The sequence below is a fragment of the Episyrphus balteatus genome, chromosome 1 (assembly GCF_945859705.1).
Source record: "Episyrphus balteatus chromosome 1, idEpiBalt1.1, whole genome shotgun sequence".
NCBI classification, from domain to species: domain Eukaryota; kingdom Metazoa; phylum Arthropoda; class Insecta; order Diptera; family Syrphidae; genus Episyrphus; species Episyrphus balteatus.
In genome coordinates this window covers 49,239,390-49,267,118 of record NC_079134.1, presented here as the reverse complement: position 1 = coordinate 49,267,118, position 27,729 = coordinate 49,239,390, and the positions used below count along the sequence as shown (strand labels likewise).

General features: G+C 35.0%; 1 protein-coding gene across 1 annotated transcript in view; it reads right to left on the bottom strand.

Annotated features, from left to right (window-relative positions):
* Positions 1-8,834, bottom strand: part of LOC129905565 (actin-binding LIM protein 1-like) — a 264,917-nt gene extending 256,083 nt beyond the window's left edge. The window contains exon 1 of the mRNA XM_055981063.1: positions 7,987-8,834. The gene's annotated coding sequence lies outside the window, so the exon portion shown is untranslated. The remainder of the gene's footprint in view (positions 1-7,986) is intronic.
* Between the last annotated feature and the right edge of the window lie 18,895 nt (positions 8,835-27,729).

Sequence of the window (27,729 nt, the reverse complement as noted above, 5' to 3'; positions counted from 1 at the left end):
ATTTTTATTTTTGGTCGGTTTTTTTTAATTATTAAAATATTATTAAAATAAGATGAAATTCACATTAAATTTAACTGAGTTTAAGTGGAATCACCTTATTTCAAGCGAATATCACCTTATTTTAATATGGTGAAATTTAATGTGCGCATCATCTTATTTTAAGGTGACATTTTTTTCTCCGTGTACCTATCACATTTAAATATGGAATTCGAAGCCATGTATGGCAGAATCTACAGAGACGAGACAAATTTTGTTTTGGCACTGCTGTCAAGCTCGACCGCCTGTACAGGATGACAATGGAGAATGCACGCTGCTCCGTGATGGTCAGCATAGACCTCACCAATACCTTTGATGTCAAAAAATGTTTTAGTCTAGAACATTTTGGGACATCAAAAACACTTTAACTTGAAAGAATAACACAGAACTCTCACTTCAACACGAGATGCGCCATTTTTCAAAAACTCATCAAGCTGCTTGCATACAGGGTGTCCCAAAAGTTAACGTCGAAACGAAAACAGTAGATGGGGTAGGTGGTGACAGTTATCAGAAAAATAATAAAAAAAATCGCAGCCATATATTTTTTTTGAGTTATGGGCATTTGAAAAAAAGTCGAAAAAATGGTCACCTAATAAAAAAGTCGGATTTCTTAAGAAAAAAAATTTTATCTCGGTTATTTATGGAATATTCTCAACAATGTTATACCGTTTTGAAAAGAGAATTGAACACACCAACTTTTAAGGTAACTTGCCGAAACATCGTAGTGTATTTTTTTTTACACTACGGTTCATTGAATTAGATACATGTACATTTTTTTAGTACTTAGTTGGGCAAAAAAGTAATTTTTGCTTTAAAACTGATGCAGCTGAGTTAAAATGTTTGAATGCATTTGGTAGCAGGGTTATTCAAGGTTCCGTAACAAAAGAAAAAAATGAGAAAACTTAAGATTTTTAGTCACGGCACATGAAAAACCGTCACAGGGGGACCATTTTTTCGACTTTTTTTCAAATGCCCATAACTCACAAAATATATTTCTGCGATTTTTTTTATTATTTTTCTGATAACTGTCACCACCTACCCCATCTACCGTTTTCGTTTCGACGTTTACTTTTGGGACACCCTGTATATCAACGATATATACAAAATTGAAAGAACACATGACAGTTGCGCTTTTTTTGACATCGAAATGGAAGTATCACAAGTGAGAATGAAACCATGCATATGATTTCATCAAAAAAGCACACCAAAAATGCATTGGACAAAACGTCACTATGGACAGATATATCTTCGAGAAGGTAAAGGAATTCGTCAACTTTGGCTCCGCTATTACAGACAACAATATCAGTACTGAAATCAAACAAAGGAATACTCTTGCCAACCGCTGCTACTAGTAGGCTGCCAAGAGTAGGCAATTTACCAGCAAAACCCTCTTTCCCTAGCAACTTAAGTATCCCTATACGAGGCTTTTATCATGCCGGTCCTGATGTATGGTCAAGAAGCATGTACTTTGAAGGTGGATGAAAACTCCTTGGATTGTTTGGACATAAAAATTCTTCGGGCGAAATAAAAATTAAATTTTTTAGCACGTAAAGTCATACTTGCGGCATCCCATGAAGCAGCAAGGCCTGACTAACAATTGGGGCGTGCAGAATAATAATGGGTCTTAAAAATTAAGGATTTGGTTTTATATATAAAAAAAAAGGAATTCTAAAGATTACAGCTATTTATCTGTGAAACTTTTATTTCAAAAGTTTTTTTTTAGTTCCTGAGAAAAAGCTTCTCAAAGTTCAAAATAATGTAGAAATTTCAAATGGACTTGACTCTTGACCCATATACTGAACGCCTCAATTCTCAAACATACTTGTGTGCGTGTAATTTGCAAGAATGGAAGGGACCTACAATTTACCGTCGAGTCCAAACGGCTAAGCAGAGATGCTTTTATTTAAGACAATGACACTCTTGGAGGCTTTGTCAATTCCTCGCAAGAAGCAGTATCCCTGATTTTTTTTTATTTTTAGGTGGTGGAGACTGGGAATCGCACCCAGACCTCTGGTGTTATAGTAACACAAAATTTATGAAGTCAATTTTTTGAGATAAAATAATTGAAGATGAGTTTTTTTTAGAAAAATTGTTGCTAATCAAAAAAATCCAAGAAATAGCATAATTCTCTTTGATAATATCCTTCAGTATACCAAAATTTATGATTTCTTAACAAAAAAAATGGGTTTTAAATTGATTTTTGATGCCAAAAAGCACCAAAGGCACCACTTTATGCAGGGCCGGTTTTAGGGGGGGGCAGCCTGGGCCGACGCCCAGGGGCGCAAGAACTAACGAAGTCTTTCCAATCGATGTTTTATTTATTTTTACTTTCACAAGGCGTCACAATTTTTTTCTATTTTACATTTTCAACGGCGCTCGTATTGTTTGTCCTAAACTTTTTGAAGAATGAAGGCGCCCCCCAATTTTGGGTTAGTTTGTTTGGCTTCCGGAAGGACAATGGTGTCCAAAATCTTCGTTCATCTTTGAAGAACAAGGCACCCCAATTTCTTTTGAAAGACTAAAGCAATCCTAATATTCCACCAACCAATATAATTTTTGCAAAGGCGCCCCTATATATAAATCACTAAATCATAGCTGGGTAATTTCCAAAAAACCCTAAATCCCGAAAACCCAAAAACCCGAAACCCCAAAATCCCGAAAAACCAAAATCCCGAAAACCCAAAACCCAGTCAAAAATTGACAACTTCTCCATTATAAAAACTACGTTTGTGTGTGAGAATAAAAAAATAGGTCTGTTCGTTGTCCCCCCCTCCAGGGCACTCTAAGTCATGTCAATTAATTGTCAAAAAAATCAGAGTTTCTCGGGTTTTCATTTTACATCGAACACCTCAGAGCGTTAGTTTCTTCAGCGAACATCGAACAGAGAGGAAATAACTTTGGTTGAAAAAGGAGCTACAAAAAACGCTTGACAACGAATTCGGAGCGACCCAGAGTGCCCTAGAGCTCACAACGAACGAACCTAATACTTATAAAGGTGTCGTTTTCGATTGGCGTCCGGAATCATTCAGAAGCCTGCTGCAAGTTTTTTATTCTCCTAGTGAAAAAGCAAAAAATTATTTTATTTTTCACCAATACAGATATTAAATTTCTGAATTGGGTGGAAGCGATTCGAATTTTTGTATTGGATTTCAAAATGAGTGAATCATTGAGTGATTCCAATCGAAAACGACATTAATGTACTTAGTTGAAAAAGTTTTTGAAAAAATATTGTTCAAATAAAACCAACAGTACCTACTCTTTAAATGTGTTTAAACAAAAAAGTCAGAGATAAAGGTAAACTTGTCAATTGAGCCTAAATGACATAAAGATTTAATTTTTTTAAGTTAACCTTATGTACTCTAATAAACTGCACATTGTTAATAAATGCATTAGAGAAGTAAGACATAATCTGCTATTGCTTTTTTTCTTTTTTTCGTGATTTAAAAAATTTTTTTTTAAATGAATTTTTTTTGAGAGGCGCCACTTGCAATTTTGCCCAGGGGCGCCGGTAGTGCTTAAACCGGCACTGACTGTATGTCTCCTTAATGTGCTGTTCACCCTTAGTGAAGTAGGTAAGTAAGTTATCCTTAATTTTCCGGATGTTCCCAAGCCCGTTCAGGAAAAAGCTTTTTTACAACATCGCTTAGAATTTTTTGTTTGCTATCCAGAACTCTAGAAAGAATTTTTCAAAATCAATATTCCAATTTTGAATGCAAATTAAGAACAATTTACCAAAAATAGCTTCAAACTGGTGACGAAATGTCATTGACAGTGAATTATTTTCAAAAATAATAAACATACGTAACGTATATGAAAAATAATATCAACTATTTACGGATTAAACACCTTTACCTTCTAAGTAATTACGTATAGTTTCTATACGATTATATCATTAATGTAAAATAATTCAACCATTAATTGAATCTCTTTCTATTGAAACAATCTCAACTCATTTAAATGGCTCCCATTTTATACAATAAATCATCAGTTTGATTTGTTATTTGTGTGTTAAAAAGGTATATTAAAATCTAAATTTTATGCAACAACGAACTAAGTGAACTCGTTTAGAGCTTAAAATAATTTTGCAATTAGCTGTGAAATTGTGAAATTTTAAATGTCATTATTTTGTTAAAATTCTATTTTAATACTATTTTGTCTATATCCGAAATATGCACAGTAAATTTTGCCCTTAAACATGTAAGTTTTATTAAATGTAAATGCATTTTATAACATAAACCTCTTAAAATTTGAAATAAATTTCAAATTTGGGGAACAGTTTCATTGTGGAATAAGTCTGAAAATTTGAATGAGAAATTTGGAAGTTATTTAAAATTCCCGAAAAAATATTGTAATAAAAGGTACCTCCATAGCGATGTTGAGCCCCTTCCGTTGATTTATCGTATAATACAACAGTTTTAGCAGTACTTTTTGGCAATCCCAATAAATTGGTCATCTCAAACATATACATAGATAGAGGTTCTAAAGGCAACAACATTTCTAGCATTGATTTAGTTGTGCAAGAGCTCTAGAGACACAGTTGATGGGTTTTCATAGCGTGTTATAAAAATGCAATTTAAAGTTATAATTCTTTTGCAGCGTTGGGGTATGAAAATTGACTTTTATTAAAAGACATGTCAAAATAATTAGCAAGAAGCACCATCTTGTTCTCATAATTGTAAAACAGTTGTGTTATGGTATGAACCTACTTAGTTAATTACTGTGAGTGAGTTGTATAGCATCAATCACGTGTACAAGTGTAGGTACACTAGGGCATTCGTTATTTAAGGGTTTTTCGAGAATCAAGTTCGTAAGTAGAAAAACTATTTCAAATTATAAAACAAAAATCCCCAAGTTTTTCAGATTTTTTTTGACGCTAGATGGCGCCTCACGACGGTTAAGATGGAAATCCTTCTGGAAATTTTTATTTTTGCATTATATTTTTTGTTGCCTTAAAAATTCATTTATCAACCGAAGAAACTATTTTCAGTGGTCTAAGCCTTAAATAAAGTCTCAAAAGCCCCTAGATAGTCCCGAAACCCATGCCTTCCGAACCTACCACAGTACGAAAACGAAAACTTTAAACGCTTTTTCCTCGAAACGCGTTTTGTTCCGCGCCGTGCAACGTAAATCAAAAACTAATGAAGCAATCGACTTGAAATAAATTACTCTTTAATTTATTGGCCATTGCATGAACCTAAAAGTTCAATAAAATTTTTACAATAAATATTTTTTTTAACAATTTTTTTATAAAAAAACATTGTGTTTTTTCGTTTTTTTAGTCTCTTATTACTTATTTTACACTTTTTTTTACTAAATTTAGGTTCATGCAATGCGTAAATATGTTTTATTGTAAAAAAATTTTTTTTTTTATTATAAATAATTTTCTGGGCCTGGGCATTGCACGGCGCAAAGTCGAGGCGTCAACTTTAAAGAGCTGTAGAGCCGCCATTTTGCTTTTTTTTTTGTACTTCAAAAAAATTGTATCAATGCTACATAATGTTAATAATATCATATACTTTTCCAAATTGCAATAAATGCTTTCGGTTTTCCAAAAAAAATTATTGAAAAAGCTGTCGTCCAGAGGGATTTCCCCCCTTAAAGTTTTTTCACATTTGAAATAGGATTTATGAGTCCATTTTTTTAGATAAAGCCTCTAAGTAAAATTGTTTGATGAAACCATTTTTCTAGGGCATGTTTTTTTGGGTTTAATAAAGTTATTAAAACAAGCATATTAAATATCATGCAAAATAAAATAAAATACATGGCTATGCATTCAAAAAAGAATTGTTTGAATGAAGTTTTATCATTAATTTTATAAGAAGAATTAAAAAGTATTTTAAGTTCCTTTTAAAACTATAAAAACACATTTATAAACTTTTTTCTTTGTTCAACAAAGAATTTTTTGTCCCGAGAGCTCCCGAGCATTGGTTTATCTTCGCATAAACTTCATTTAAGTTGTTTTCTTCAATATATTTAACCAGCTGCCTTATCGAATTATTAATACAATTAAGGAAAAGAGCTTGCAGTTTATAATTCAACCAAAATGTTCAAAATGTTGATTCAAATAAACAAATCTGGAGTTCATATTACTTATAATAGAGTCGTTTATAGCATTGTAAAAAAAAAATAATTTTGGTGGTAAGGGTTAATCACTACCTTCATTAGTGAACACTTTTTTCTTTCTGCTTATCCTTTTATTTTTAAACTCTTGCGAAAAATTATAATTGCCTTTTAATAGAAATTTAAGGGCTTCAGACAAATAGATATCGTTTAAACCCTGTCTCTCCATATTTATACACTCTTTGACAGTATTTCATTCCATAAATGCAGAGATATGATAAACTAAAGGCACGATAATTTATATAAAATCGATTAACGATCAGTTAACGTTCCGGATTCCTCTTTGCAATTTTTAAAACTTTCATTGTTATCCACTAAAATATCAAATTATAGTTATATTTCCTTTAATACATCGACTCGAATTTCCCATCTTGTATCTGATTCAGATTTTATTATTTTAAGTTTTTCTTTTCAAAATTCACAGCGTTTGTTAGATCATGAAAAAAAAGTCGGAAATATATTTTTTTAATATAACCAAAAGTTTTTACGACTGTTAAATTTGCTGCATATACTAACAGCAGATTCCAACAGTGGCATCTCCATGGCGTTGGAAAAGCTCGACGATTAATACTTAAATTCGGATGTTACTACTCCGTTAGTTCCTAATACATATATTACACCATTGTCGTATCCTTGGTCTCGAAAATTCTGAGTATTCGAACATTTTTTTCGGCTTTTTTAGTATTGCATCTGCTAAAAATCCGCCTGTAAAATCAAAAATTCCTATGACATATTCTTTTATTACAAAATATTAATATCTTAGTAATTTGATCCCCTGTAAAATCAAACAAGAAAGCGTTATATTATGCTTTTTTAAATAATAGAGATAACTTCATCTATAATAATTTTAGAATTCAAATTAGTCAACTCATTTTTAATAACATGACCGTTTAATATGATTCACGAAGTATATTGCAGGTAAAATATAATTTTTTTACAAACCCTTAAGTTACATTTAAGTGGTGCACGATCAATTTAATATTTGATAGAATGGTCAAACAGTTTGATTAATAACTCAATTTCAACTTAAGTGTTTCCATAAAAAATGTTACACATACACCACAGTGACCCTCCAAGTTCTTCCTAATTCAATCACGGATCAAATAGTGAAATAAGTGCTGAAAAGTGCAAATAGGTGAAATTCACTAACTAACAATTACAGGAAAGGGTTTCTCAAATCTCGATTAATACTATCGAGAGTAGCTTTATAAATTTTAATGTAGAAAAAAATGAGATAAGTCATTGAACATTCCATTCTGAGTCCTGGTTGACATATTTTTCAGCAGTTGTTAGTCCAAGTTTAAAGTTTTTGTAGAATTTTTTTATAATTAAGTGAAAAAAGTATGGATAGTTATGTACCTACTTAGTTTTGAGATTTGTGCATATTTGTAAAATGTACTTCTAATGCTTTGTTCCTCAACTACAAAATTACCTATAAACATTGTAATACCACCTTGTTTAACTTCTTCAAGGTCAAAACCATTCACGACAACATAATTAAAAAAACCGCTAAGCATTTCCAAGTAAGTACCTATCATTTCAAATGAATTACACTCATTGCACCAGACCAATACTTCCAACAACCACTGTTTACAGTTCATTTGAAGCACAACTCAATAACATTTTATCTAAAGCTGTTGAATTGGTTCTCTTCAAAGTGCGCTCTTAACACCAAATATATATTCCGCTGTCTTTCCTCTTCTAGTAGATATAAAATATTCTGGTGTTTTGTCCTCCATTAAATCACAAGTTTCGATTTTTCAACTTTTTGACAGTTCTCACTGTTTTCATAGACAAAATATTTAGATAATAAAAACTCTCAAAACTTACCTTTAATTCATAAACAGCTATGTCTTTTTCATAGAGAATCATTAATAACTGCATTCATGAATGTCTCTCTATTTGCAGAGTATAACCAGACACAGAAAGAAATATTAATAAAAACAAAAAATTATAATGACACACTATAGTATTAACCGGTAAACCTCCTTTTCTTTCAACAAATTTCACTGTGTCGTTCTCTCTTTTTTTCCCACAATATTTCAAAGATGAATACAACACACTCACCTCACTTCCTCATAATAATCTCATCTCATAACAAAACAGAAAAGCGAAAGAAAAAAATATTGTTTTGTTTCTTTTAATTCTTCTACATTCAAAGCAAAAAATGACGATTATCTTTTTTACTTTTTTTTTGACAGCCGCGAAGTATATTCTATTCCTCCCTCACTTCACTTGATGTCTTGGGTTCTCGTTCTCGTTTTGTTTGAAATGACAGCACTTTTAAAATTTATTATATTTCTTTTTTTTTATTTTCTTCTCACTCTAGTAGACAACACTCATACACACACCAGGGAATTGGGTTTGTCTTTTTTCGCAAATGGAATTGAATTCAATAATTAATTTTGTTTCATTTTTGTTGTTGCTTTTGACAGAACAGGGCAATACAAATCAAGTTACGGTATGCAAGACTGTCAAAATTGACAACAAAAAACTTATTCAACCGGCACGTAGCGTAGCGGCACGATGCAAACGGATCCTTATTTATAATAAACTTTTACTATGCGATGACAGTTTGACTGACTGAAAATTAGTTGTTGTCAAATTGAATATGAAAACACGTCTTTTTGCAGGAAAATTTTAGTACTTTCGTCCAAGTGAATCATCAGACAATACTAGACTAGTCTCGGGTTGTGGACCCGATGCCGTAAGAGGGCCAGTCATTATTTTGTTTTTGTGAATTTTGTGTTTTTTTTTGTCCATTTTTGTTTTGTTTTATTTTCATTTTAGTTTTATGTACGCCGAAGCCGCTCCAACATGGATCCCACATCGACATTCATAAAATATAGCGAGAATACAACCACTACCCATATTGTCACATTCTTTGACATTGCTGTAGTGTTGCCTGCATTGCAATGAGACAAGAGCACATTCTTTCTCTTTTATTATAGAGTAAAGTGGAAATAGCATTTTTGTGTGTGAAAATATCAATTAGTTTAATTGATTCTGAGTGAGATAGTTATACAAATTATAGCTGACAAAATGAATAAGGTAGATCAATAATTATAATAACACACACACTACAGACAGAAACACATTCTCTCTCCCTCTCTCTTTCTCTCTTTCTGTCTGTCTATGATAAACAAAAATTAAGAGTCCACTTTGAATGCTCTTAAAATGTCAACACTCACTCGTTTCGTTTCGACTTTTCCCGCTCGTGTCGCCCCCGTCTAGCCATAAATATGGATTCTTGCATTCGCGCGCGCTAATTTTCCATTGTTATGTTCTGTGTTTTTGTTTTGGTTTTGTCGTTTCGCTCGTTTGTAAAGTATTCTTCAGTACTTCTCCATGAGCTTTCGTATATCTTCTCTTTCTCGAATTTTATTATTGTTTCGTACTGAACTGAACAGAGTAACTGAGGCAGCGCCATCAGCCAGTTCGATGATAGGGTAGGGTATGATTGGAGTGGGACGTGTGGAAAAGGTGCCTGCTGCATTTTTGACGTTATTAAAATGGCAAGCAAAAGGAAACAACAAAAAATAAAAAAATAATGAATAAAAACACAGGATAGCAGTGGTTGATGAAGGGGAAGCATATCGCAGTTGGTTTATGTGGGATGGGTAAGGGGGAGTAGGGAGTAAAAATAAGAACACAAAAATCGAAAGAAAGCAGCGTGATATAAAAGCATTCTTTGCTATCTTAATTGGGTCCAATTAACGGAAGATATAAGGCGATATGCTGTGTGCGCTCCGCTCCTTGTGTGTGCCTCCTGCTTGTCGAACATTTTGCCATCATTGTGGTAGCTGGGATCTCTGAGAGTTGGGGAGTTCGAGAGTTGGGAACAGTCAGCCAGAGGAGTGATCTGAAGGAATCTTGTCGTCATTCGCGGCAAATGTGGAAACTACCATGTCTCACAAAGGAGAGATTGCCAAGAGTTATTTAAAAGTCCAAAAATAAAATAGAAGGGGATTTGGGGGGTAAATTTTTCCAAAAAAATAAAATTCATAAAAATCAGAGACAAACACAACGGAAAAAAAGGACTAAAAATAATGAACCTGCTGTGGTGTTGCATATTGAAAAGTGAAAGAGAAAGAGCTGCAACATCAAGTCAAAGTTTAACTTCAATTCAATTGATTGATGTGACTTGGCAGCTACTTGTATTTGCTGTCAAGCATTAGCCGGCAATAACAAGTGTTGGGTTTTTTTTAGTAGTCTTGGTTGGTTTGGTACATAAACATCCTCTTCTTACTCCGGAATGATACTATACTATCTTATCCTGTTACTATTAAAATTCCAATAATATATACAAAAAAATGTATTTATTTTTATTTAATTTTCCATATTTCCTCTTTTTCCATGGAGGACGGGACGCTACAGCCCGCAGTCAGTATGTCTCTTCTCTGTTTATACTTCTTGCTTGTCCTTGCACACTCTTCTTGTGGTAATGAATGCCAATTAAGTCGAATATACGAAAATATCTTCGTATATTTTTTCTCCCCTGGAGTATTTTTTTTTTTTTTTTCAGTTTTGTTTAATTTTTTCAAGGGAATGTGTTTTGTTTTTTTTTTGTAAAATAAAATCCGTGATTGGGAGAGTTTTTGTATGGGGAATGGGTGTGGGGTAGGTTTTATCGGATTTTGTGCGAGTTTTTGAATATTTAATGAAGTCGACGATAGATAATTATGGAGAACCTGAGAATGAGGTTTTTATGAACAAAATCATTAATGTGAGTCATTTTATTTAAAAAAGTGTTTCAAGAAAGCCAAAAGAGTTCTGTACAAAGTTCAGAAATATCGGGAACGGATATGTTAGCTTTGCCATAGGACTAAGCTGCTACTTTCAAGCAATTTATATAGCCCATCACCATCATCACATTTACATCTTCCCAATTTAGATCACGGCAATCTGGCAATAACACGAAGCACTGAGTAAATACCCTAGCAATAAGAAGCTCTACAACGAAACAAAAATTCAACAAATCGCCAGATATCTCCTACAATCTGGTAAGATGTCTCCAAAATCTAGAAAACCATCCCAGTCTGTTGCACCGTATAAATAAGGTATCATATCGTGTGAACAGCCATCTAACACAACCATCAAACCAGGACGTAGTACCGTGTAAACAACACCCAAGAATGTCACAATTGCCAAATTCAATTTTTGCTTATTCATGTTAATCGTTAGTCATATTTAATTTGTAAGAAAATCAAATTTTTGGAATTCAACACAATCGGAAGAATACAGCAGCCTTAAAATTTCGACTCTCAATACCTAAAAGGTATGAACCTACTCGATGAGAACGAAGTAGTACGGGCACGGCTTTTTGAGAGCCGAACCACCGGCGATCTATTTCGCCGAATCACAGAACTATTTGGCAGGATCAACGCCGAAGCACTGCCGCATGTTGCGTGCGTTCGCATTTTTCCACCAAACGGCTGTGGTCCGACTGTGCTTCGGCGTTCAAAAAAAGATTACTTTTTAAAAATTCAATTTACATCTTTACTCGGATACTCGGATTTTGTCATTCTCTGTAGGATGCACGCAATCTCGATCGTGATCGATTAAGAAATATTTGCATGAACTTATGATGTCATTTGAAATATCAGTGAATTGTAAATAAAGTTTGAAATAATTTTTCTTCCGTAATAAATATTTTGTTTTTTAATTTTAAAACGCTCACTGTGGTGTATGTGTAACATTTTTTTTTTTCAATTTAGGGTATTGTACGATAACAACTTTAAAAAAATGCTCAAAAATCAAAAAAAAAAATATATAAAAACAACGGCAACACTTACACCTTAGAATCAGGACCCCACTGGCGGGGCTACTGGTTATGTGAAAAAATAATGCCTTACGAAATAGCCACACATTTCAAATTTGACGTTAAAAATTTGACTGTGTGAAAAAACGACCAGACCTTGGTTTTGCTTTTGACAAATGACCAAACCCCGAAAGCATTGTTAATATAAAAATACAAATGATCCACTTCGCCTTTCAAGTGACTTAAAATAAAGAAATGTTTTGTTTTTTTTTTTTTATTGAAGATTCATTTTTAATCCAAACTACGAGTTTTGGTAACCATAAAGACCTTATGCCTTTTATCAAGTATCCAAGTGAGAATTTGGTTTTTGGTCGTTTTAACAACGCAACACTCAACCATAAGTTGAATCAATTAATTTAGATGAAATTTGTCGAATTTAATAACTTAAAAATAAATCTTAAGCAACTGCGTTTTTATAATTATCAAAATGGTAATACAGATATTTTGTAGCAGTAACGCAGTTATATAAATAAAACCTGATAAGACCGTTTTGTTAATATATAGTTAGTTCGTCAATATGAAGTTAGTTGAAAAACTAACAGCAAAAAATGTCTTCTTCGTCAAAACTCTTAGAATAAAAACTCTGTATAAGAATAAAAATAATACAAATTTGGTCTATACTTATCTCACGAATGCGGTAACTCAGCGAATTTGAAGCTACTAATTTATTAAACTGATTCTAACCTGACCAGTGGCTATCATGTATTTAAAGAGTGACCAAAAGTCTAACTTAATAAATTACAGCAACTTTTAATTTTTATCACATAGTAACGCAGTGTAGCTAAGATTTCATTCGTTGCTGGGGTGAAAATGTAATTTTTTTTTTATTTAAATATAATGTGAAATAAAATAATATCATATATCTTGAGACTGATCTGTGGCAGCAATATTTTGCATGAAAAACTACTGCGTTACAATAAAAAACCACTACGTTACCGTGATTTGTGAACAATTCAAACAGAATTTGGCTAACATTCTATTCAAAATTTGGTGTTTGAATCTTAAGTTGTTAGAGGTTAAACGTCAAACAGACAAATGTCACAATTTTTGTGAATCAAGAGAATAGAAAGAGAAAAATTATTTTCTACCATATCAAAAATTCTTCGAACGATGTCCTGTCTCCTGTATCTGTTATCCTGTTTCCTGTTTCAAAACTTCGAAGAGAAAAGTGTTCATATAACAGAGAGAGAGAGAGAGGAACCGATAGAGAGATTGAGTGTATTTCCTAACACAACCACAAAGTAAGGTATTTTTTTTTTTTTCTGTCAAAGTATTTGTGCAATTATTATATTGTTGTTAGTTGTTATTATTATTTGCGAATTCACTTAGTCACTCGCCCTGCTCTTTCAACCCTGCTGCTGTTCATGCTTTCAAAACCTTTTATCCATCGTCGTCGTTGTCGTCATCGTCATCTTTTGCAGCAACACACATCCCCCGCACACAACGTACCCAACATATATTCACTCAATTCAACCCCCACCAACCCCCCAACCCCCTGGTAACAAACAAAGCCAATTTGATATGATAAAAGCGTTTTGCCGGTATCATGAATCTTTTAATGCATTTAGAAGATGAGGCATGAGAGGAGGTTTGCAGGGTGGTGAGGGGTTGAGAAATGGAGAAACAGCAACGAAAAAAAAAGGCTCCAAAGAGATTGTATATGATGTTATTGGTAGGTGGAAGCGGAAGGTGGACGGAAAATGGCAGGGAGTTTAGGAAAAAAAAAAAGTTCTTCAGAGAATAGATGGATGGATGAATGTGCTCTTAATATTTCGACGAGTGATTAGGCTAATGGCATATTGGACATAAAAGCATCACTTGTTCTTTTTTTTATTCCAAACTTTTCTTTTTTTTTTTGCTTTCTACTTTTTTTTTGTGTTTTCGATATAGATGTGGGGTCAGGGGCGGACTGGCCCACCGGGCATTCTGGATTTTTCCCGGTAGGCCCTCGGGCAAGAAAACATTTCTTAGAAGCACTTGAAATTCAATTTTTAAATTCACTCACGTCATGCTTCAAGTCGGTTTCTGGCCTTTTTAGTCAGTATAAATCTATTGTGCCCCTTATGGATCTTTCGAGACCAATAGAATTATGTTTGTGAGCCCCCTATGTATGTTTCGAGGCCCACAGAATTATGTTTGCGGCATTTAAGTCAACGTAGGCCTCCTATGGATCTTAATGGGCCTACCGAATTCTGTTTGTGCAACCCCTATGAATTTTCAAAGGGCCCCATATGGATATTTCGAGGCCCACTGAATCATGTTTATGGCGTTTAAGTCAATGAAGGCCTCCTATGGATCTTTAGGGGCCTACCGAATTCTGTTTGTGGGTCCCCTATGGATTTTCAGGGGGCCCCATATGGATCTTTCGAGGCCCACAGAATTATCTTTGTGGCCATTAAGTCAATGAAGGTCTCCTATGGATCTTTAGGGGCCTACCGAATTCTGTTTGTGGGCCCCCTATGGATTTTCAGGGGGCCCCATATGGATCTTTCGAGGCCCACAGAATTATCTTTGTGGCCATTAAGTCAATGAAGGCCTCCTATGGATCTTTAGAGGCCTACCTAATTCTGTTTGTGGGCCCCCTATGGATTTTCAGGGGGCCCCATATGGATCTTTCGAGGCCCACAGAATCATGTTTATGGCGTTTAATTCAATGAAGGCCTCCTATGGATCTTTAGGGGCCTACCGAATTCTGTTTGTGGGCCCCCTATGGATTTTCAGGGGACCCCATATGGATCTTTCGAAGCCCACAGAATCATGTTTATGGCGTTTAAGTCAATGTAGGCCTCCTATGGATCTTTAGGGGCCTACCGAATTCTGTTTGTGGGCCCCCTATGAATTTTCAGGAGGCCCCATATGGATCTTTCGAAGCCCACAGAATCATGTTTATGGCGTTTAAGTCAATGAAGGCCTCCTATGGATCTTTAGGTTCCTACCGAATTCTGTTTGTGGGCCCCCTATGGATTTTCAGGGGGCCCCATATGGATCTTTCGAAGCCCACAGAATCATGTTTATGGCGTTTAAGTCAATGAAGGCCTCCTATGGATCTTTAGGGGCCTACCGAATTCTGTTTGTGGGCCCCCTATGGATTTTCAGGGGGCCCCATATGGATCTTTCGAAGCCCACAGAATCATGTTTATGGCGTTTAAGTCAATGAAGGCCTCCTATGGATCTTAAGGGGCCTACCGAATTCTGTTTGTGGGCCCCCTATGGATTTCCAGGGGGCCCCATATGGATCTTTCGAAGCCCACAGAATCATGTTTATGGCGTTTAAGTCAATGAAGGCCTCCTATGGATCTTTAGGGGCCTACCGAATTCTGTTTGTGGGCCCCCTATGGATTTTCAGGGGGCCCCATATGGATCTTTCGAAGCCCACAGAATAATGTTTATGGCGTTTAAGTCAATGAAGGCCTCCTATGGATCTTTAGGGGCCTACAGAATTCTGTTTGTGGGTCCCCTATGGATTTTCAGGGGGCCCCATATTTATCTTTCGAGGCCCACAGAATTATCTTTGTGGCCATTAAGTCAATGAAGGCCTCCTATGGATCTTTAGAGGCCTACCTAATTCTGTTTGTGGGCCCCCTATGGATTTTCAGGGGGCCCCATATGGATCTTTCGAGGCCCACAGAATCATGTTTATGGCGTTTAATTCAATGAAGGCCTCCTATGGATCTTTAGGGGCCTACCGAATTCTGTTTGTGGGCCCCCTATGGATTTTCAGGGGACCCCATATGGATCTTTCGAAGCCCACAGAATCATGTTTATGGCGTTTAAGTCAATGTAGGCCTCCTATGGATCTTTAGGGGCCTACCGAATTCTGTTTGTGGGCCCCCTATGGATTTTCAGGAGGCCCCATATGGATCTTTCGAAGCCCACAGAATCATGTTTATGGCGTTTAAGTCAATGAAGGCCTCCTATGGATCTTTAGGTTCCTACCGAATTCTGTTTGTGGGCCCCCTATGGATTTTCAGGGGGCCCCATATGGATCTTTCGAAGCCCACAGAATCATGTTTATGGCGTTTAAGTCAATGAAGGCCTCCTATGGATCTTTAGGGGCCTACCGAATTCTGTTTGTGGGTCCCCTATGGATTTTCAGGGGGCCCCATATGGATCTTTCGAGGCCCACAGAATTATCTTTGTGGCCATTAAGTCAATGAAGGTCTCCTATGGATCTTTAGGGGCCTACCGAATTCTGTTTGTGGGCCCCCTATGGATTTTCAGGGGGCCCCATATGGATCTTTCGAGGCCCACAGAATTATCTTTGTGGCCATTAAGTCAATGAAGGCCTCCTATGGATCTTTAGAGGCCTACCTAATTCTGTTTGTGGGCCCCCTATGGATTTTCAGGGGGCCCCATATGGATCTTTCGAGGCCCACAGAATCATGTTTATGGCGTTTAATTCAATGAAGGCCTCCTATGGATCTTTAGGGGCCTACCGAATTCTGTTTGTGGGCCCCCTATGGATTTTCAGGGGACCCCATATGGATCTTTCGAAGCCCACAGAATCATGTTTATGGCGTTTAAGTCAATGTAGGCCTCCTATGGATCTTTAGGGGCCTACCGAATTCTGTTTGTGGGCCCCCTATGAATTTTCAGGAGGCCCCATATGGATCTTTCGAAGCCCACAGAATCATGTTTATGGCGTTTAAGTCAATGAAGGCCTCCTATGGATCTTTAGGTTCCTACCGAATTCTGTTTGTGGGCCCCCTATGGATTTTCAGGGGGCCCCATATGGATCTTTCGAAGCCCACAGAATCATGTTTATGGCGTTTAAGTCAATGAAGGCCTCCTATGGATCTTTAGGGGCCTACCGAATTCTGTTTGTGGGCCCCCTATGGATTTTCAGGGGGCCCCATATGGATCTTTCGAAGCCCACAGAATCATGTTTATGGCGTTTAAGTCAATGAAGGCCTCCTATGGATCTTAAGGGGCCTACCGAATTCTGTTTGTGGGCCCCCTATGGATTTCCAGGGGGCCCCATATGGATCTTTCGAAGCCCACAGAATCATGTTTATGGCGTTTAAGTCAATGAAGGCCTCCTATGGATCTTTAGGGGCCTACCGAATTCTGTTTGTGGGCCCCCTATGGATTTTCAGGGGGCCCCATATGGATCTTTCGAAGCCCACAGAATAATGTTTATGGCGTTTAAGTCAATGAAGGCCTCCTATGGATCTTTAGGGGCCTACAGAATTCTGTTTGTGGGTCCCCTATGGATTTTCAGGGGGCCCCATATGGATCTTTCGAGGCCCACAGAATTATCTTTGTGGCCATTAAGTCAATGAAGGCCTCCTATGGATCTTTAGAGGCCTACCTAATTCTGTTTGTGGGCCCCCTATGGATTTTCAGGTGGCCCCATATGGATCTTTCGAGGCCCACAGAATCATGTTTATGGCGTTTAATTCAATGAAGGCCTCCTATGGATCTTTAGGGGCCTACCGAATTCTGTTTGTGGGCCCCCTATGGATTTTCAGGGGACCCCATATGGATCTTTCGAAGCCCACAGAATCATGTTTATGGCGTTTAAGTCAATGTAGGCCTCCTATGGATCTTTAGGGGCCTACCGAATTCTGTTTGTGGGCCCCCTATGGATTTTCAGGAGGCCCCATATGGATCTTTCGAAGCCCACAGAATCATGTTTATGGCGTTTAAGTCAATGAAGGCCTCCTATGGATCTTTAGGTTCCTACCGAATTCTGTTTGTGGGCCCCCTATGGATTTTCAGGGGGCCCCATATGGATCTTTCGAAGCCCACAGAATCATGTTTATGGCGTTTAAGTCAATGAAGGCCTCCTATGGATCTTTAGGGGCCTACCGAATTCTGTTTGTGGGCCCCCTATGGATTTTCAGGGGGCCCCATATGGATCTTTCGAGGCCCACAGAATTATCTTTATGGCCTTTAAGTCAATGAAGGCCTCCTATGGATCTTTGGAGGCCTACCGAATTCTGTTTGGGGGCCCTATATGAATCTTTCGAGGCAAAAAACAACAAAAACTTTATCTGTATAGATTTTTGAAAAATCCAGATAATTATCCAGATTTTACTTTCTCTCGATAAAAACAGTGGTGCCAAGATACTTTATTTGTTGTGTTAAGCCTGAACTACATCAAAACACAAAGTCAAAAAAGTACAAAAAAGTAAACACGATGTTTTTTCTTCTTCCCCCTAGTAGCTTGTTTGTATATCTCTCTTTCATTTTAACAAAGTATTCGGTTCAAAAAGCTTGAACAAGACCAAGCTTTCGATTTTCACAATGTTTTAAAAACAAATACACTGAAACAATATTTTATATCCTTTCCGTAAGGTAGCTCTTCGATCACATAGTTCCTGTCATTTTCCAAAAAAAAAGCTCTTTTGGCAAACAATTGAAATTTCAAATACATTCGATTCCCTATAAGTCATACTGTATCACTAACGATTCTCGAGCTACTTGTATTGTTTCAACCGTCCTTTGCTTCAACAGTACCTAATCTCCCCTAATTAGAGATTTAGGTGACAAAATATGAAATAAAAGTAACAAATTGAGTTTTTAAAAAATATTGAACTCTTAATTGATTTGTAATCCAGTTAAATAAGTGTTTAACCTCGGAATGAATGTTAGTATGTGTATATACTACCATAGCCTATTTGTGCTAATTTTGAAAATCTCCATTTCGCGATTTGACCTTGAAATCGCGACAAGCGGACATGAGATTTTTCTAGACTTTTGAGATATGTTATAAAATGGCAAAAGGAAGATATTGAGCAAAAAAAATTTCAACTAACATTCATTCCGAGATTTACCCCTTTTTTCTCCTTATTTTACTGTATTATTGCAGCAAAAAATATTTTGATTTATTAATTATTTCTTATTATTAAGAAATGTTTTAGTGAAAGAATTGTAAAAAACAAAAATCTATTATGAGCGGAGGGAGCAAAATACAGTTGCAAAGTCGGGACTTTTCGAAATTTCGCAAAAACTGCATTAAATCGAAAACCGTAAGAATTTGAGATGAACAAGTTACCAAATTCTGAGAGTCCTAAAGTTAGCCTATCTGCCTATCAGAGTTGTAAAAGATTGCAATCTTTTTTGAATGCAATCTTTAATGACTTCAATCAAAAGATTGCATTCATTGACTTACATTTGAGACTTAGACTTCAAATTTTGCAATCACCAATCATTTTCCATGAAATGATTGCAATCTTTTTTTTTTCTCAATCAATTGACTGCATTCAAATGATTGCAGTCTTTTGGGACTGCATGCAGTATTTGCATTCTTTTTGCAATCTTTCCATTCCTTGGCAGTCTTTGCATTCCTTGGCAGTCTTTTGCATTCATTTGCATTCCTTGGCAGTCTTTTGCATTCATTTGCATTCTTTTGCAGTCTTTTGCATTCTTTTTTAATTCTTTTGAATTCTTTTGCATTCTTTTGCATTCTTTTGAATTCTTTTGCATTCTTTTGCATTCTTTTGCATTCTTTTGCATTCTTTTGCATTCTTTTTGCATTCTTTTGCCACACCCACACCAAACGTATGGATTTCACAAAAATTTTAACATTTTTTTAGTTCAAGGATGAACTATAGTATCATTGTCTGTCCAGGAGTAATAGTACAGTCAAATACAGTGAAAAAGGGGTATGCCTCGGAATGAATTCTAATAATAATATTTTTTTTGCTTAATATCTTCGTTTTGGCATTCTATAACTTACCTCAAAAATCTCATGTTCGGAGGTCGTGATTTTTAAGGCCAAACCACAAAATTAAGATTTTGGAAATAAGCAATAATAGACAATGGTATTATTCAATGATGAAAAAAAAACTAAAATCCAGGAAATCTGACGTCTCTAAAAAAAAGTTTTAACTCTTTTTCATCTTTCAACCTATATTATTAAAACACTTGCAAACTTACTACCAAAAAACCTTTAAAAATTATGGTAGAGTAACCAAATTTTGCATGAAGGCTTTTATATCCATTAATCATTAACAATCATAACAAAAACATATCTCTGAAATCATGTATCATATGTTTATATAATACCATTGTGGTTTGGCCTTAAAAATCACGACCTCCGAACATGAGATTTTTGAGGTAAGTTATAGAATGCCAAAACGAAGATATTAAGCAAAAAAAATATTATTATTAGAATTCATTCCGAGGCATACCCCTTTTTCACTGTATTTGACTGTACTATTACTCCTGCACAGACAATGATACTATAGTTGAACTTAATTCTTAAAACTATCAAATTCATCCTTGAACTAAAAAAATGTTAAAATTTTTGTGAAATCCATACGTTTGGTGTGGGTGTGGCAAAAGAATGCAAAAAGAATGCAAAAGAATGCAAAAGAATTCAAAAGAATGCAAAAGAATGCAAAAGAATTCAAAAGAATGCAAAAGAATGCAAAAGAATTCAAAAGAATGCAAAAAGAATGCAAAAGAATGCAAAAGAATTCAAAAGAATTCAAAAGAATGCAAATGAATGCAAAAGACTGCAAATGAATGCAAAAGACTGCCAAGGAATGCAAATGAATGCAAAAGACTGCCAAGGAATGCAAAGACTGCCAAGGAATGGAAAGATTGCAAAAAGAATGCAAAGACTGCATGCAGTCCCAAAAGACTGCAATCATTTGAATGCAGTCAATTGATTGGGGAAAAAAAAAGATTGCAATCATTTCATGGAAAATGATTGGTGATTGCAAAATTTGAAGTCTAAGTCTCAAGTGTAAGTCAATGAATGCAATCTTTTGTTGGAATTGTGTAACTGAATGGCAATGACTGCATTCACAAAAGATTGCATTCTTTTACAAGCCTGCTGCCTATCAGCATATTTCGTTTGATCCATTACTTTTGGGACACGCTGTGTATACAAAATATTTAACAAATTTTTAGCAAACACGAGTTGTGGTATAATTACGGTGACCATATTTCTGGGAGCAAAACCCGGGACAAGAAACATTATAAAATCGTAATAGAATGCATAGATAAAATTGCTTAGAATATCAAAGCTTTTTATGTACCTGATAACTCACAAAAATATTTTTAATTTAATTTTATAAGAATTTTAATATCAATTTAAAAAATGATATAAAATTTAATTAATTTGTCGAAGTACCTAATTTACCGGTTCAGTAAAAGGTACTGTTAGTAACTGTTAAAAATATTATTTTTTTTTTTTGTAACATGTAATTAAAAGTTTTGAAATTTTAAAGGGTTCATTATTCAAAAAACTTTTTCTTGTGAAGCTTTAACATGACAAACAAAAGCACTGGATAAATTCACGAAAACTTTTAAAAATAAATGCTTTTATTTGAAAAAATAAATGATTTTTAGCATTTACATTTTCCAAACTTGGTCAATTAATTAAAAGTAGGTACAATTAATAAAAAGGATTATCACCGACTAACTTCTATAAGTCGGTTAATGTGGTTGCAGTCCTTGTAAAATGCCACATGTTCCGAAAAAATAGATAAAACGTCCTTAACAAATATTCCTGACAGACCAACCCCTTATATTTTAGAAAAAGAAGGTGCAATAAAGACGAGATCGTTAATAAAACATCAAGCTCTTCAAATGTCTCTGTTAAAAAATATTTCTAATGTTTTTTATTTATATTAAGAACATACATACATTTTGAAAAAAAAAAAATTGTTTCTAATTATTTTTCGACCACTGTATATAAAACAACAATTCCTGCATATCAACTTTTATTTTAAAATATTTCAAGTAAGCAAATAATTATGTAAGTATTTTGTGGCCCTTTTCCTAAAAGTCCCGGAAGGCCCTTTGACTCCCAGTCCGCCCCTGTGTGGGGTATAGAGGGTATGTGATGTATGTATATCGCTAAGCACTTAAGCATATTTGTAAATAAGTAGTAACAATTGGAAAGGTTAATAAGAGGTATCTACATGTGTAGATACATATTCGGAAGTATAATTATTCTCACGTAAAGGGGGAATGACATCAAGGGAATCTGTTTATAATTATGCTTTGTTGTATACATTTTTACTGACAGTAATTCAGGTTATATAAATAATTTTAAGGTACGTCTTTGCGTACGTGATCGCGTTTTCGTTACATGTGCCAACACTAACTCGAAAACGCATATAACTACTAGATATTCAATGACCAACTTTAATGTTTTAAGGTTAGAGTTTTGTTCCCATAGAAACAAATGTTACACATACGCCACAGTGACCGATATAGGTAAAAATTTGGCACATACTGGTGATGGCGTCCGAACAGGAAAATTAGCTCTTCACCTGATACTTGAAAGGGTTTATATTGTTAGACAATGTACAAAATGTATGAGAGAAAATTGATCACATATGGGAAAAAAACCGCATCACACGGCCTACGACTGTCATGTACAACATGTTTTGTATTGTCGTGTACAAGAAAGGTGCCATGAGTGAAATTCAACTACAATTACCATTTTAAGAGAACCAAGGGCAATCCTAAGAACTCTTGGAAAAATCACCTACAACCTTATCGAACTTAAATTGACCCCCAGATATAAACAATTCAAAACTGTAGGGTAAAGTCGGGTGATATGGCACCACGGGTGATATGGCACCCTTTCAATATCTCCCACTTAATGACTTCTTTTCAAAGCAAAAAGAGCAAAATAGAATTCAGTCTGACGTAAGCTTTCAGTGGATGCATTCGGATCCGCAGTAGCCATTGCCACTTAAATTTAAAAAATGGACAAACAAAAAAATTAGTTCAATTTGAGCGAAAAGTTTTTTTGTGTAAAATTGTTGTACGTGTGGTTCCAAAAGTATTTGACGCCGAGGGCTCATTTTAACACAAAAACAACGGTAACGGTTGTATTTTTGTGTTTGCTCATTGCCATAACTAAGCAAACGTGATTATTCGTGTCATTTGAAAAAAACCGAAGTGTAGTCAAATGGGGGATATGGCACCCAAGAACTTCGGGATATAAGGCACCGGTGCCATTTCCCCCGCATCTACTTTTCAGCCTATTTATTTTTCAACTGACAATTGCATTTACAAAAAACTTCAGCAAACCAGGCCAAGTGGACTCAAACCCAGATCACAGCAGCCGTTGGAGCTGCTGAATGCCAAAAAAAAGCAGGATCTAAGCATTCCCTTCACACGTCACTACATTAAGAAGTCTTCTTAAATGACCAAAACCTAAAAGTTTTCCAAATAGCTTTCAGATTGACTAAAAAGTGCGGAATAAGGCAGTAATCATAATTTCACTTTTGGTCTCATGATTCGTGTACGTCTTTCAACAACACATGCAACAAGTTTTACAAAAAAATATCAAGAAGAAATAGAGTGCCATATCACCCTCGATAAGGTGCCATATCACCCTCCATTTTTTCAATCATGTTTTTTTTTAATGGTTTTTATTTTTGCAAAAAAAAAGAAATTATCTTTGAATTACACTTATGTACCTATTTTGCATTTAAGAAATTGTTTTAAAATAAACCTGCCTTTGTTTGAAATAGATATCTTCTTTATTTCTCAAGTAATAACGAAAAACAAAAATGGGTGCCATATCCCCCGACTTTACCCTAAGAGTTGATGGCGATAACGGTTAAAAGATTTTCAAAAGGTAGATATTGTACATTTAAGTGGGCACAAGTGGTCATACGTTTTTATAAAAGCCCACCTCTGTCTATGAACTCCTACTCTCATCTCATGCAATAAATCGGTGGTACTACAGTTCAAGTAAAAATGTACTACTTGGTGAACCAGTGGCGGATCCAGGATTTTTTTCTGGGGGGGGCACAAGGGACGGATTGGCAAAATCAGCCAGAACAGTTAGAAATAAAGTGAAGTATCATACGACTGACTGACAAGCAGCGAATTTTTACGACGCACAGTGCGGTATTTTGGTCTAAAACCTGGCCAAAAATATTTTGGAACATTTCCCACATCAAATATGTAGGTACCAAATGACAAAAAAGTTATTTGGAAGGAAAAAAAATTCATTTTCTTGTTACAGTAAAACCCACTTAAGTGCTTACCCACTTACCTACCGATTAGACGGGAGAAAAAAAAAATATAAAAATCATAAAATGCACGTACAATCCTGTGCTATATTAAAGTAGTTTTCTATTCTTTATTTTATTTTTTGACTTAAGTTGTTTCATTAAATAGTTTTTGAGAAATTAAGTTTTAAAGAAGAAATTTTGAAAAAAAAATGTGTACGTTTTTTAATTGATTTTGTATAAAATTTTGCAATATTATGGACATATTTATACCATTATTTAATGACCTAGTAGTTTTTAGTCAAATACTAAAGACTTCATTCTAATAAATATTAAAGTTCCTAAGAATAACAAAAAAACTGAAACATACTTTTTCCCGGGAAACACAGTTTTTTTTTTATTTGCATTAAAATTTGTTTATATCTCAAGAATATTGTGTTCAAACTGTAGGTCATTTGAGCCAAATTAACCAAGTTATGAGTATTTTAATATTTCGCTTACGAACGTTTTAGTGCAGTTCAAAACTTCAAATCGTTCTCCCTAACTTACTAATGTTTTCAAAGCCGGTGCCCCTCCCATAACTTCAAAACTACTCCACCGATTCTTTTGAAATTTGGAATACTATTTTTTTTTACATATTTTTAAAGGTATCCCTGGAGAAACTTTCTCAATAAAATAATATTTATAAAAATCTATAAGTAAGGGTCGCTTTTGAGGAGTTTTTTTTCAAGGGGTCTTTATTTTCTTGGTGCAAACTTAACAACTCTTATAATTTTATTTGCTTTAAGTATGAACCAGTTCTGGGGGGGGCACGTGCCCCCGTGCCCCCCCCCCTGGATCCGCCTATGTGGTGAACAACTTCAACATTGACAAATCTAAGGCCAATAAGAAACTCTATCCCTATTCTGTACCATCCTTAGCCAGACAAAGTATTCCTCTAATACACCGCTGCGCTGCTCTGAGTTGAAGTCAAAAACTTTCCGAGATGGAGAATAATTGTAGTACATGTGCTTCATTTGACCTAGCCATCTCAGCACCTTTACTCATTCTGCTTGTACAGTTCGTTTTGTAGCTTCTTCTCCAATCACCATCATTGCGAACAGGCCTAAACATCGAAACAACCTTAAGACTTTGCATCCGCGTTTGTCAAAGTCTATGTTTTGCAACATACAGCAGAACTAGAATTATGATAACGTTCTTTCCAATACGTCAACGTAAGGTGTACTTTTTTGACGACAACATGTACTTGGTTTTGTCTTTATTTTAACGCCACTAACAAAAAGCTATGTTCTTCGGATTATATCAATATTGTAGAAATTTCATTCATTGGGCGGTTTTTTGATAGAATGTGCCTTTAGTGTTGACAATTGAGTTCCATATTATTCTTTCAATACTTACATTATTAACGCTTTTTTGAAAGCCCCCTCCCCCAGGGACGTACACACCATTGGATTAAGTGGGGTAGTACCCGGGGCCCCCAACACGCCAGGGCCCCGTAAGGAGACAATGCAGAGAAGGCAACTCCTTATAAAAGTATCGAAGCAAAAAGATAATATACTTGACATAAATCACTTCGGACACAAGAGAGTTGGAACATTCCGGAACAAATCGGGAACAACATGGAACAACTTTTGAAAATAACAATTTCAAAAAAAGGGGGTCTAACTTCACATACTCTCTATCGATAGAAAAACGGCACTCGCAATAAGGGTCTTAACCATTATTTAGACTCCACAGAAAAATCTAGGTCTATTCATTTTTGCAAAATGTATTTAGCTGTGCCAAAAATATTTTTATTCACTTACCCGAAATTTTTAACGAAAGGAGATGAAAAAAGATACTAGAGCACACTTTTAGGGGCGTAATGTATGGTTTTTGACAAGGCAGATCAACTAAAGACCAAATCACACATCACATGTAAGGCCGCGATTCAAAGATGCCAGACTTTTGAGTTCGTTATAAGAACGCATAAGGCTATAAAACTACATACTCATTTTTTGGTTTTACCTCCACTCCTAAAATCTGCTGTGGGATCTCGGTCTAAAAGTTTAAGTAGTTAAAAACAAAAATTTTAATTTAAAATTCAAATGATTAAGACGTGAAATAGAATTAGAGGTCTATTCGCATTTTGCTATTTGCTACTGTCTCATAACTATCTCATAACTATTAAATGTGACCCCACAAATTTAATGTATCTAAACTTAATATGACTGATGTAAAAGAGAAGTTTATCGGTCTACACTTGAATTGAATGTTTGCTTTAGGCAGCTGCAGAATGAAGCAGACGAGCAAACGAAGATATTTCTTATCTTGCGTCATATTCAACTTTTAGACACGTACTTGGTTAAGTGACCTGACAAACAAACATCAACTTGTCAAATATTTCTTTGATTTATTTATACAAAGTGGAGAAGCGATGTGAACTACGTGTAATTGAGTGAAAACAAATTGAGTCTCATAAGGTGTGTGTCCATAATTTGCATTGACGTTTGTGGCAAGTTTCTGCAAAAATATCTACGCGACGCGATATAACAAATGATGCGTGATCAATCATCCAACAAATATATGTTTTCTTAACTTAAAGTACTTTTTGTTGGCAAGTGATTTTATAATGAGTGTTAAATAATAAGTAAACCTCTTGGAATAGCTACTCAAAGTTGGACCATTGTGATAAAATTTGGCTCTTAGCATATTAAACAGGAACACGTTGAGCAAATAGAAATAAACTTAAAGCCAATGGTGATGACGAAAATAGTATATTAATAAAAACGAAGAATTTATTTTAGTCTTTTTGAAGTCTTTTAAAGAGAACATCATAATATTAAACCCAAATATAATTTGTATAGCTTTGCGGTTTTAAAATATTTAATAATAATAAGGAAACATGGAAAAAGGTTATCATAGGAGCCTAAGGTGTGAGAGTTTCTAAAAATATGAAATTACAAAATGAAGTTTGTAATCATTAATCAAGATTAATCTTGTAAGGGTTAAAATACGTAAGCAGCAAAATTATTGAATTTGTAAGATTTAGTTCAGGTCTAAATTGAAGTTAATTTCCTTCCACTTCTGGTAAACGTCAAATATACTTACTTAAGGGTTAAGGTGACCAGTGCCTTAAGGCAGCAGAGCGCTACAATCCATTGTGGATTCTAGACTCAGCCAACAAGCTTATCCAGCCAGTTCAGTCCTTACCTGGCTGCTTTAATTGTAAACTTATTTAAAACTCATTTTATTTCAAGTGATACCAATTGAGCAAGTGTTCTCTCCTATTTTAAAGAATATCAACAAAAATGGACTATTGAAAAAGTTTACTACTGTTTTCAACTTATGTAAATCAGGATCTTAAAATAGTTTAACTAATAAATTCTGCCGACTTCTCGAAAACATTCAAGTGAATAACGTAGACCAGTTTTCAATCGGGTTCACTCATTTCTGCACAAGGAGAGAGCTCATTTCTTAGAGACAATCGTAGGTGGCTGATGAAAAGCTTTTGATTCTAGTATGATTGAATATTTTCTTTTCAAAAAGGTTGGAAATGCACCAATACCATTCCGTTAATATTCAAATTGCAAATTTTGTTTTTTTTTTTTTCAAAACAATGTGTGGCGAGTTAACAATGTATTGTCGTTTTGTGCTTTATATGCCCTATTACTTTTTTCACGGTTTTGCAAACGACTTGGTTTATCAAGTGTTAGAAGATGCATTTGAGGGATTTAACAATCGCAGATAAATTCACGAGGTATATGAAATATCTTTCTACATACATAACTTAGCTTAATCTATTATTATAGTCAACTATCTAGAGTCTTAAACTAT